The 12,858-nt window shown below is 39.0% G+C and overlaps 1 pseudogene; it reads right to left on the bottom strand.

Moving 5' to 3' along the window:
• Positions 1–442: 442 nt before the first annotated feature.
• On the bottom strand, positions 443–1,201 carry LOC147450041 (uncharacterized; annotated as a pseudogene).
• Between the last annotated feature and the right edge of the window lie 11,657 nt (positions 1,202–12,858).

Genomic DNA, 12,858 nt, shown 5'->3' on the forward strand with positions numbered 1-12,858 from the left:
ATGCGTAGAGATCTCTCATCATTCAGGCCATCGCCAGATAGTTCATGCAAAATTTGTGTTGTGAGTTCCTCTATTTTGTCAAGGCGTGGGTTTTCAATCTGGTCCAATAGGTCATCCGCTTGTGATTCTCCTGTTGCCATCAAAAAGTGACTTTCTTGATTATTCTCCATTGTTGTCCTGCAGAGACACAACAAAATCATTTATATTCATCCCGAGGTAGGTATATTAAAACAAAGCACAACAAGAGAGTAGAACCATAAACTCAACGAATAGTATCATGTAACAGTCGTGACTCCAGTTTTGTGAACCAGCGGGATATAGTCAGCATTGCCTGTGTCGTCCTCGGTTTCTTCATTCTCATGGTCATCATCATCGCGAACAACACTTGGCGGTCTGGGTGCAACATCTTTGTAAGTGAACAAGGATGCAAGTCGGATTGCTTTTACATGTATCGCATGACATACCTTTCGACGCCTTGCCATCGAGACAAGAACCAATCACTGCGAGAATGTGTACTTGTGTACATTTGAGTATTTATAAATACACTAACGACGTCTTGGTATGTCGTCGTTGATGGATGCACCATACATCTCCAAAGTGCTTTTGTCTTCCCTAGCTCCATGCCCCGGCCTTGATACGGTGTCACCCAAGACGATGAAGGGTAGTATCTCCCCGTTTTTAACATCTTATGCAATGTTGACAAAAAGTTGCTACCTAGTGGATGCATCAACTTATACTTCCAGAACATGAATGCTCTGTCAAAAATATTGAATAGTGTCAGACAAACCTTCTTTTTCAACTCATCACCGCCATAGAGCTCGACTCCCCTATTTATCTGATCTGGATCGACATTGTGGATAGCCATTTGAAAGTGCTCCTGCCCGTGATCCTTCAGATAGTAGCCAAGCATCCCCTCGAATGTATGCATGTTGCGTTGTTTCAAACCGCGGCAAAGCACAACGGCTCAAGCTGGTGAATGCTTATCCCAACCTAGGTATTGCTTGATTTTCTTGTTTGTTGAAATCAACGAGCTTGTCCATAGCCGAACAATCATTTGAAAGTGCAAGTGCAACAGATCCCCGCTCGTCTCAACAGCACATAGCCCAGCTATAGTCTCGTTCTCAAGGAACGATGCATGTCAGACAACAGCGAGACATCTATGTCATCGCCTCCCAATGGAGATGGTGACACTGATCTCCATCATTCTGACCTGTCTCTCCTTCTTCCTGGCATGGCTTGCCTCAGCCGCATCTCCCTTTAGACGAGCTTTTGCTTTCAATCTCACCATCTGCCTGCAAGGAATCACCAGAACCCTAAGGTACCAACAAGACACATAACCGCAGCGGCACAATCAAGAAAAAAACAGTTCCAATTTGCTAATCTCAGAGGCTCAGAACAAAAGTAGAGCAACCAGTGAACTCGCACCAGCAGAAACCAACGTCAACTCAAAAGAACGCTTCCAGTGCAGGCTATCAGACACTCCCAGTCTAGGCTCTCAGACACTCCGAGTGTAACACAAGAACGCTTTCAACACAGCAGCAGGAAGAAGTTGACAGTGCAGACATACACACACACAAAGGTCTCAAATTTACCTGTTAGCTTCACGAGTTCTCTGTCAGACGTCAACTTCGTCACATGCGAGTGGTGAGAACGTTTAAAAATCCTTCTTCCACACCCTTTTGCTGCTAGCTCGACCATCCTGTCTACCTGTGCACCACCTGTCAAGAGTTGGGCTTCGCTTTTTCCAGTCCTACAAGAGGATCTTCATAGATTCCCCCAAACCGGACTGCGTACCACCCTATTCACAAAGACTTTTAATGTCCCTTAGGCACACTTGTTTTACAATGAAAATTGGAGTACCTTCACCTTTGAGGTACTAAGGCCTTTACAGGCCAATGAAACGAAAGTAAAATAAAAACAACAAAATAAAGAGACACATTAACAAATTATTGTGAGCTTTGCCAAGGAGACACATTAGCAAACTAAAAGAAAATTAAGTGACGAACTAAAAAACTAAAATAAAATAATATTAGAATGATTTCATATGAAAAGATAGATCTAATAAGCATTAAAAATAATAGAACATTTTAATGAGTTGAATCTTTATGAAGCCCTTAAATGAAATCAACAAGGTAAAGTTTTTACGGTGGCCTCAAGAAGGCAATATTTTTAGTTGTAATAAATTGTGTGTGTGTGTGTGTGTGTGACATCAAAGTTCGAGAAAAATCATTTTGAAAAACATACAAAATTTCCTTTGGGTAGATTCAAAGAAGAAATTTTATAAAATAATCGATATTTTTTGTAATTTTACTCTATTTTTATAAAAAAAATTCGAACATTGGTGTGTGTGCATGTGTGTGTGTGTGTGTGTGAGAGTGAGTGAGAGAGAGGGGGAGAGGTAGTATTGGAAAAAAATCGGGGTCCAATGTATTTTAATCGATTAAAATTATAAAATCTCAGTTATATTTTGAGCTTGCTTTTAATAAAATCGAGAATTTACACAAGTTTTAGTGTTATTACCGGCAAAAGCTTCAAATTTTGACCTAAAAATCAAAAGAATTTCAAGTTTATCCTTATTTTCATCGGTTAGAGAGAGGGAGAGGATCTTATTTATACATTTTTAATGCCTCACATCAACACTAATATAGAGACACCTTTTAAAAACACTAAAATGAAGAATAAATCATATTGTATGTAATCAAATGGTGATGAAAAGACTAAAGTGCAAACAAAGGGTACATTACATTTAATGTGATAGTGAAACTTTTGATGGTGAGAGATTTGCACGTTTTCTCTACCAAGTCCTCTATATGGCCTTCTTAGGCCAAAAACCAAATGCACTACATTTCCTCCCCAACCACAACTAGTACAACCAACAATGACTCACATGCCTGGCATGATGCAGACATTGTTAATGACCTGCACATTAATATGCGCTCTAAAAACACTTTCCACTTGCAACCTTTCAAGTACACCTCCATGAAAAATGATGACTTCAATGCAGCCATTGACAGATTAAATGACCAACAACGACACATATTTGACGACATAATGTTGAAAAAACGGATTCAACCCAATAAACAAATACACCTCTTTCTCACAGGAGGTGCAGGAACAGGAAAAACATTCACATTACTATTGTTACTAGAAGCATTACAACGATTCTACAACCATAGAAGGGCACCAAGTCCAGAATCTCCAGTAGCATTGCTAATGGCATACACAGGAAAGACAGCTTTTAATATTGGTGGCACCACAATCCACTCAGCACTTGACTTGCCTCTAATTACTTCTACACAAACAACATTGAGTGCCGAAAAGTTGAATGCGCTTTCTCTCCTTTATAAAGACTTGAGACTTGTAGTTGTCGATGAGGTCTCTTTGACAGGTTCAAGCGTGTTCTCCATGGCTACTCTCGTTTGCGAGCAATCAAGCGCATTCACGATAAACCGCTCGGTGGGTTGGATGTCATTCTTTGCGGTGATCTGTGTCAGGCAAGCCTTGTTAAGGATACCTAGATCTTCTCGCAAAAACATACGCTTTTAGAAGCAATTTCTCCATCATATTGGCACATTCATCCACAATGCTCCGAACTTACACTAACAATGCAACAAAATGATCTAACATTCATAGATATTCTTAATAGATTTCGGGTTGCACAACATACTTCTGAGGATTTGGAATATCTTAACAACAAGTACTATAGACCTATTCCAACCAACCGTCAAGTTTCTCATCTATTTTACTCCAACAAAGAAAAGGACGCTCATAATCTTGCCGTTTTCAATCAAATGGAGGGAACGCCACAAACTTTCATTGCAATTGACAAAAGAAATAACTCATGCAACAAAACAATTAGCATTCCTACAGATCCCAAATCCGCTGGAGGATTGCATTCCACACTGAGCCCAAAAGCAGGCATTGTTGTTGAGTTATGTGCAGGGAACTTGGATATTCTTGATGGATTGGTTAACGAAGCAGAAGGGGAGTACAAAAACTTTACAAAAACAAGCAAAAAAACAATAATTTGGGTTCATTTCTCCAACCCTCTCATTGGAAAGAGAAAACGCTATGAAAATCAAGCATTGTATTCATCGATCATTAACAAAGAATGGACCTTAGTAGAACGAGTCGTTCATGAATTCCAAGTCGAGAAAAGCTACTTGAACATCATCTCCAGATACCAATTCCCATTGCAACCAGCTAGTGCTCGAACAATTCATCGTTCCCAGGGTCTTACATTGCAAACACTAGCCTTCAATCTTGAACACATAAGAACACATGGTCTCACATACACAGCATTGTCATGCGTCCGAGACCCAACTAATCTTTACCTGCTTAAAAGAATACAATCTTCCCATATCAAGGTCGACCAACCTGTACTAAAAGAAATAGATCGCCTAAAAGCACAAGCTAGATGGATCTCCACTCAAAAGTCATTAGAAGCTTATTCAAACACACATATCATAATTCAATCTCTCAACATTGTGTCCTTCAATAAACACATAAGAAAGATTACAACAAATTCCATCCTAATGACATCACATGTACTTTGTTTGCAAGAGACAAGACTAACAAAAAAAATACCGCATCCAATACTAGGCTTTCTACAACACCAATTTAATGCAAAAATGGGTGTTTCAATTCTCCACCAAGAAACACTAATCCACTTTGACCATGGGAATTTCTCGTCCGGGAATTGAGATGTTGCATACAACGATCAAGTTCACAAACAACAAAATCATTAAAATAGTTTTCCTTTACAATTCACCTTCAACAAGGCTAACAAATTTAATAGACGCATTAAAAACATTGCTTCAACAACACACTATGGAAATTCCAATCATTATCTTGGGTGACTTCAACATTAACATTAAAGTTCCTAATACTTCCTACTACCAGCTTTCCTCTTTCCTAAACAAATATAACATCCGACAGTTGGTGAAAGATGTTACAACTATCTACCAATCTTCTTTAGACCATATTTGGGTGAGCTCTGCAATCTCCAAATACGAATCAGGATCTAGCTACATGTACAGGACCGATCACTCCCCGACATACATTATGCTACCTTCTGACCACCTTTGACATAGCCACTCCCCATTTATTCATGATGCTGCAGGCCTCCGTGATCTCTCACCTTGTTGTCTAAGCGGCAAGTTTCCTCCTTATACAAATACAAAATGGAAATACTAGTAGAAATTTTCAAATTTGCAAAATATTCAAACTATTTTCTAGTATATTTTATCGGGTTTTTTTCTCCTTTGCCATCCTTTGCAACCGGCTAATCTCAATTTTCAATCGGCTTAAGCTTAAGCTCAAACACACCTTTCTCAAACACTGAGGTATTGATAAACGATTCTCTCATTTGAGGATTTAAAAAAAAAATCACTTCACTAAATTGTTTAATTATTTTCTATGCTTATTTGAAAGCATTAAAATATTCTTTTGTTTTGATTTTTAATGTGTCTTTTTATTTTACTTCCTTTTTATTCTATTTTGTTTCAAAATACTGATGTGCAATGTGCACCATTTGCCTTATTATTGGGGCCCCTTCATAATATATAAGCCATTTGCGAGTAGCGGGTACCGACTAGAAGAAAATAAAAAATGGCATGATTGAGACTTACCTTAAATGTTATTTAAATTTTATAATATTAAATGGACCTTTTTATTTCACCTGTATATGGACAATACAATTTCTATTAACACAATACAACTACAACACTAATTAAGACCTACTTTCGATAAATCTTTCCTCCCCCCTTACCTTCAACAGGCCATCGTGAGTCCTCACCTTGTTTCTTTTACAAATTTTTTTTTGGCCTGCCCAAAAGGCCTAGCACTACCTAACACGCGATCTTAATGAGGCCGAGGCGGTGGGATCAACGATGAGGCTTTGACGAGGCTTGTTGCACGCGAATGTCGAGGCAAGGGAATGGCCTTTTCAACATGAACACATGACCCTGTGGATGGAACCATGATGAGCTAACCACAAGGACGCATATGGGTTGTTGAAACCATTGTGAGTGCCCTTGATGATAAAGCTGGTTCATGTCTACCCCCCCATGTTCTTTTTTACTTTTCTTGACCTTATATACTAACACCTGTGCATGCCTTTGCTTTTGTGCCCGCATTTCCCCACGATTGATCCCACCGCCTTAGCTTCATTAACACCTCTTGTTATATAGTGTCGAGGCCCAAAAGGGGGGAGGCCTTCGTGATGCCTGGTGATTTTATTCTTAAAAACTTGGTTATCCTTAGAAATTTTGCTATTGGTAGAGAAGTATGTATATGATGAGTGTCTTTAAAGCTCCACCTTTTAGTGATCACAATACATAGAGAATTGATCACTCTCTGGTAGTCATGTACAAGTATGAGTGCTCTCTCTCTCTCTCTCTCTCTCTCCGTCTCTCCGTGCTGAAAACTGTAGTGCACGACTTTTTTGCCTTGCTTTTGCTTCTAATTGCGTCATGCAAACTCTCTTCATAGAGGTGCACTGTTGCACGTACATCCTCTCATGCCTGCCAACTCCAGGCATCTCCACCTTGATTATATATGGCGAGTACTTATGCACGTGGCCTTGCTCAAAAAACCTTGCCAGTAAAGCTCTACACATCAGCTTCAGCCATCTCCACCTTGATGACATATGGCGAGTCCTTATGCACTTGGCCTTGCTCAAAAAACCTTGCGAGTAAAGCTCTGCACAGGCAATATAATCTCCTCGTTGCCAATGTTTCCCCTTCGTACCATGACCTATCAGTAGATGGTGATGATGGCCCTGATAGCAACGCTTGTTTTGCATCATTGTAGTTGGCCTGAGCTTCACTCAATGACAAACTCCAAAAGTCATCCGAACCTGCATAAAATAAGCAACGCTCTATAAATGTGTCCTCCTCAACACTGAAGACCATGACTTTTAGATTTGGGAGGTTGCCAAGTCCTAAACCCTTTCAAGAAGTATTCTTACACTTGGAGTTCCTGCAACTACGGCAAACAGCTGCTCATATTCTCAACATGCACGATGCTCGTATTCTGCAAGCACAGATGTTGCAACCACTTTATGTGTTTCCAATGTGACGGGCTCCTTCATAATGAAAGATGACACACACTTCTTCATCTTCTGCATGAAAAACTCATGGTTGATGATGGAGCTACCTTCGTTTCCAATGCGATGTGCTCCTTCATAGTGAAAGACGACACACACTTCTTCATCTTCTGCATGACAAACTCATGGTTGATGATGGATCTACCCAACTTCTCCACATGAATATTGGGGGTGTACCTTTAAGAAACTATTCATATAACGTGCATTCAAAGGCTGTAAAAAAAACCCCTTTAATCACATGCTTAAGTAATAAAATGAGCCCTTTTTCTTCAAAAACTTACGGCTTTTTCTCTAAAATCAATTAAAAAACCTCTTCTGTTAATACAATCCTGCTACATTTTTAAATTCTGGCAATGAAAAAACCCATTCATTTGAACTCACGTGGTAACTTACATGTCTAAGAGGTGAACCCCCCAAGACATGAATAAGGCACCTTTTGCTAGACCCACTTGGCTTGGATACTAAAATTATGGAAGAACGTGGTTTTTAGTGTCAATGAAAGAAGAAGAGGAATGCAAGCATGCCATGCCCATGGAAGGGGGACAGAAAGGGAGAGACAAGACCATTCCAGATCGTGACCTTTTGTGTGTGTGTGTGCACACGTGTGTGTGTGTGTGTGCGTGCGTGCGAGAGAGAGAGAGAGAGAGAGAGAGAGAGAGAGAGAGAGAGAGAGAGAGAGAGAGAGCGAGGGTGCTCATGATGCGAGTGTAGAGGAAAGGGAGCATTGATTCTTCGTTGTCGACACTTTTAGGCCTCAAGTAGATCAACTTTGTCATCCATTTTTTTCCTATGATTTCACTTAATGTTTATAAACACAATAAATTTTGTATTCTAGCTAGATACAATGCATTTCTCTACAACCTTAAGATGCATGTTGGCCTAGATGTTTTCTAATTATTAATGAGAGAGTCGTTGTGCTCTATTGCCGCTTCCTTTTGCTTATAATTATCAAGTTGGTAGAACCGCAATAAGTTTCGTATACTAGCTAGATACAATGCATTTATGTGCAACCTTGAGATTCATGTTGGCCTGCATGTTTTCTTATTATTAGTGAGAGAGCCAATGTGTTGTTGTTGTTTGCTTCAGCTTATAGTTATCAAGGTGGTAGAACCACAATAAGTTTCATATTCTAGCTATGATTTAACTTAATGTTTATTAAGCTAGTAGAAACACAATAAGTTTCATATTCTAGCTAGATACAATGCATTTATTTATAAGCTTAAGGTGCATGTTTGCCTGGATGTTTTCTAATTATTAGTGACAGAGCCATTGTGGTGTTGCTGCTTTCTTCAGCTTATTGTTATCAAGCTAGTAGAACCACAATAAGTTTCGTATTCTAGCTATGACTTGACTTAATGTTTATCAAGCTGGTAGAAACACAATAAGTTTTGTATTCTAGCTAGATACAATGCATTTCTCTACAACCTTAAGATGTATGTTGCTTGGATGTTTTCTAATTATTAGTGAGAGAGACATTGTGTTGTTGCTACTTGATTTAGCTTATAGTTATGGAAGCGTCAGAACGGATTGCTTGAATATGAGAGTTTGTGCTTGTGAAAGGAGTGTTACCTTCTTAAACATAAGGCCGCATTTTTATGGTAGATCCCCATAACAAAAAATTTACATTTCCAACCTTTTGTAAGGTTGTTACTCTGGCATGCTTAGGTGCATCTTATTGGAATTAGGGTTGTAGGAAAACACACACAGCTTGGAGAAGACAAAGGAACTCAAGACACACAACGGAGAGTTTGTTACTTAATGTGCAATGGAAAGATAAAATAGACATAGAGTGATGGGTGTATATACAATGCATGGGGGAAAATACCTCTTAGTGAGGGAAAAAATGCCCCACCAGTCTTAAGTGTGTTCACACACATCACTACCACATGTATATGGTAACAAATCCCTCCCGGGAGTGATGTGATGAACAAGAGTTGGCACCTAGAGTATAAGGAAGTGTCATGCCCTAAGGACATGATCAGTCCACAAAGGGGAGTAAGCCCAAAGCTTTGCGGAAATCTTCAAACTTCTCATGAGACAATGCCTTTGTGGAAAGATATGCAAGGTTGTCATGTATTGGCACATAAGCCAACCTGATCTCTTTTGTTGAGAGCCTCTCCTTGACATAGTGGTGATGCACTGTAATGTGCTTTGTGTGAGCATGAAAAACTAGGTTTCTCGCAACTGCTAATGCACTCTGACTATCGATGTAGATAGTATTGGCAGTGTCCTGTCCAACATCCAAATCAAGCATAAGCCATCTAAGCCATACACACTCAACTGTAGCTGTGAAGACTGCCCTGTACTCAGCCTCACAACTGGGAGTGGCTACAGTAGGTTGCTCCTTGCTCAACCATGATATGCATTAGCTTCCAAGCATGAAACAAAGCCCACTGGTTGACGCTCATGTGTCAAAACAACTAGCCCAATTTGCGTCCCAAAAAGCATGTAAATATGGCAGCAATGATCTCCCATTGGGATAAAACAAGCCAAGATGTAAAGTGCCACTCGAGTAGCAAAAATCCTCTTGATAGCTTGCCAATGCTTAGACCTGGGCTATGCATAAATCTGTTGACCTATGAAACTGTAAATTGAATATCCAGTCTCGTGTTGCATAAATAAATGAGGCATTTAACAGCACTTTGGTAAAGAGCGACATCTGCAAGATCATGAGCATAATGAAGACTCAATTTCAGACCTATTTCCATGGGAGTGGAAATAGGTTTGCAATCCTCAAGTCCAACCTTACATAGCAATGTCTCTATGTAGCTTTTTTGACACAAGGCAATATCACCATCACATTGCTTAAACTGTATACCCAAGTAATGATGCAAAAGCCCCAAACCTTTCATCTTGAAAGTAGCACTCAAATCAGACTTAAATTCAGCAATATGTCTCTAATTTGGTCCAATGATCTATAAATCATCCACATAAAGAACCACAATGAGACATCATGCTCACGCTTTACATACAATTTGCATTCTGTTGGACTGTTACGAAAAAGGCTCGTTTGACCAAATGAGTGTCAGCCTTCTCATACCAAGCACGAGGAGATTCCTTTAACCCATACAAAGATTTCTTACATTTATATACTTTATCCTCTTGTCATTTCTTGACAAAACCACGAGGCTGCGTTACATAGACTTCCTCAAACATGTCACCATTCAAGAAAGCAATAACAATGTCTGATTGATGTACATCCCAACCAAAATGAGCTGCCAGTGCACATAGAAAATGCACAGTAGTCATATGACAAGTGGGAGAAAAAGTCTCTTCATAATCTATGCCTTTCTATTGTGCATAACCTTTTGCAAACAAGTTGAGCCTTATAGCGATCAATCTCACCATTTGGCTTGCGTTTCAACTTGTAAACCCACTTCGTATCAATGGACTTTTTGCCAAGAGGAAAATCACATAAAGTCCATGTGTCATTTTCTATAAGTGCATCATATTCTGATTGCATGGCAGCCATCCAATTTTTTGAATTTTGTGCTTCATCAAAAGACAGAGGTTCCTCAATGTCATGTAAGCTAGACACACCCAAAGCATAAAAATTTGATGCATAAGATGCATGGCGAGAACCTGAACGAGTACGATTAGACAAAGGTGCATCCAATTTACTATCACGTAAAGTATGAACCAACCATTTAGGCATACCTCTAGCCTGCTCATTTTCAGCCCTTTCCTCATCAAGTACATCATGTACAACTGCATCAGTAATAGGCTGATCTGTAACATTTTCAGAAACCCCCATAGGATGTGCATTTGCCTCATTGGAATTTACATTCGAGCTTCCACCATTGAAAAGAGGCAACAAGGTGTCATAAATGTCCAAGGCACACAACAGAGAGTTTGTTACTTAGTGTGCAATGGAAAGATAAAATAGCCCTAGAGTGATGGGCGTATATACAATGCACGGGGAAAAAACATCCTAATGAGGGAAAAATGCCCCGACGGTCCCTAAGTGTGTTCACACACATCACTACCACATGTATATGGTAAAACATCTCATAATTGGCAGTCTTTGCAATTTAACCACTTATTTTTTTTTACATCATGATTTCGCACAGAGGGAAGAATCTTAGTGGAATTTAAGGTATAAAATTGTTAGCACAAGTAACACGAGGCCGCCATTCATTTTTATATACATACATATATATATGTATGTATGTATATTTATTGATTTATTTCTCCTCTTGGAAGCGGACAACTATTTTCAGCAACCCCCATAAAAATTGTTTTATTTTCAGCAATGCATGGGAGGGTGACATGGGTAATGATGAGAATGCTACTTATAAGAGACTTCTCGACGTGCGCGCGCACGTGTGTGTGTGTGTGTGTGTGTGTGTGCATGCAAATTTGCATAAGAAACATTCTACATTCCCAACCTTTTGTAAGTTTGTTACTCTAGCATGCTTAGGTGCATCTCATAATTGGAAGGCCTCACAATTTATCACTTGTTTTGTTTTGCTTCTCATGATCTCACACAAAGGGAAGAATCTTAGTGGATTTTAAGCTATAAAATTGTTATCACAAGTACTACGAGGTCGCCATTCATTTTTACTCTTAAATTAGAGGAATCTTGAGAGATTCTCTCTCTCTCTCTCTCTATATATATATATATTATATATATATATATATTATATATATATATATATATATATATATATATATATATATATATGCCTTGTGATTGGAGCACTAATTGGGTCAAGCCTTTTCATAAAGGAGGGAATGTAAATAATGTAAATAACTACCGTACTATAATGATTGGGTCTCATATGGCAAAGTTGTTTGAGTGCATAATGGAAATGAAATTGAGTGATTGGGCTGAAAAGAATGGTAAGCGTTCGAAATAAAAAGCGAGTTGCACCATTGATCATCTTGTCACGCTTTGTGTTCTCATGGAGGAAAGTCTATTGAAAGGCAAGCGATTGTATTGTTGTTTTGTGGACTTTAAGGAAGCTTTTGATATGATTCAATGTAATAATTGTGGAGAAGGATGGAAGAACTCCAAGTGCCAAGTGAGTTTATGCTTGTGGTTTCTCAAATCTATGAGGAGGCGATGTGCCAATTACACATGGGAAGAGGAATTAAAAAAAAAATTTGCTAGCACTATTGGGGTTAGATAAGGATTTTTGTTGGCATCAACTCTCCTGTATATGCATCAATGAATTGGAACAAATGGTACTTGACTTTATGCAAGAAGAAGGCATTGAAGAAGTCACTGTTTGCAATGTGGTAATCATGCTTTTGTTGTATGTGGATGATATAGTGCTTCTAGCACGCACTTTAGAGGATGCACAAAAGCTTATGGTTGTCCTTGAGAACTTTTGTTTGCATAGTGGACTGATTGTGAATGAATCCAAAACAAAGGTTATGCTTGTGAAAACCAACCATAAGGAGAAGCCATGCATTGTGTACATTAATGAGACACTTGAAGTTGTTGAGAGTTTTAAGTACTTTTGCCTTGGGCCAATCACAAGTGGCATCAATGTGCTATGCGTCGTCTGGAATCCAAAAAGAGATCATACTATGCATTTGAGAACATGTGTAATGTGGGAAACATCAAGTGTTGGGTTCTCAAGAAGTACCTTTTGACACATTGGTGACACCGGTTCTTCTTTATGGAGTCGAAGTGGGGTGGGGGCATCTCAAAGTCTACTTGGAAAGAGTTTGAGAATGTCCAAAAGTGTTTTTTTACAAACTTTCTCAAAGTCAAGACACAAACACCATATATGCTCCTACTT

This window comes from Adiantum capillus-veneris, chromosome 9, assembly GCF_014529385.1.
Source record: "Adiantum capillus-veneris isolate H3 chromosome 9, ASM1452938v2, whole genome shotgun sequence".
Taxonomy (NCBI): Eukaryota; Viridiplantae; Streptophyta; class Polypodiopsida; order Polypodiales; family Pteridaceae; genus Adiantum; species Adiantum capillus-veneris.